Consider the following 1,219-nt stretch of genomic DNA (forward strand, 5'->3'; position numbering starts at 1 on the left):
TAAAAAAAAGAAAGAAAATCCCAGAGTAAGTAGAAGGAAGGAAATAATAAAGACCAGAGTGGAAATAAACAACATAGAGACAAAAAAAATACAAAAGATCAATAAAACCAAGACCTGGTTCTTTGAAAGGATAAGCAAGATTGATGAACCTCTAGTCGGGCTCATCAAGAAACAAAGAGAGAGGAACCAAATAAACAAAATCAGAAATGAAAGAGGTGAAATAACAACAAACCCCACAGATATACAAAGGATTGTAAAAAAAATACTACAAGCAACTCTACTTCAACAAACTGGACAAACTAGACGAAATGGACATATTTTTAGAAAAAAGACAAGCTTCCAAAACTCAATCAGGAAGAATAAAAAAAAACCTGAATAGGCCAATAACTACTGATGAAATTGAAAAAGTAATAAAAAATCTTCTATTAAACAAAAACCCTGGTCCAGATGGCTTTACAAAGGAGTTCTACCAAACTTTCAAAGAAGAACTAAAACCTACCCTCCTCAGACTATTCCAAAAAATTCAAGAGGAAGGCACACTTCCAAGCTCTTTCTATGAAGCCAGCATTACACCATCTATGACAAACTTACAGTCAACATCATACTCAATGGGCAAAAATTAAAACCATTTCCCCTAAGAACAGGAACAAGACAGGGATGCCTGCTTTCACCACTCCTGTTTGACATAGTACTGGAAGTGCTAGCCATAGTGATCAGACACGAAGAAGAAATAAAAGGTATCCAAATTGGAAAAGAAGAAGTAAAACTGTCATTATTCACAGATGACATGATATTGTACATAGAAAATCCTAAAGACTCCATCAAAAAACTACTAGACTTAATAAATTATTGTCTCACCAGCTGTGTCTACTTCGCCAATTTGAGGTGGATGTCATTTGGTTTAGTTGCTACTTCTATCTGCTCTGGGACAAGACTTTGGACACGTCTGCCTATTCTGCTGTCATTTTGTCTCTCTAGACTTAGTAAATGAATTCAGCAATGTAGCAGGATACAGAATTAACACACAGAAATCTGTGCCTTTTTTATACACCAATAATGAACTCACAGAAAAAGAAACTACATAAAACAATCCCATTTACCATTGCAACAACAACAAAATTAAGATACCTAGGAATAAACTTAACTAAGGAGGTAAAAGATCTGTACTCAGAAAACTACAGGACAGTGAAAAAAAAGATAGAGGAAGACATAAACAAAC

This window comes from Myotis davidii, unplaced genomic scaffold (assembly GCF_000327345.1).
Source record: "Myotis davidii unplaced genomic scaffold, ASM32734v1 scaffold760, whole genome shotgun sequence".
NCBI classification, from domain to species: domain Eukaryota; kingdom Metazoa; phylum Chordata; class Mammalia; order Chiroptera; family Vespertilionidae; genus Myotis; species Myotis davidii.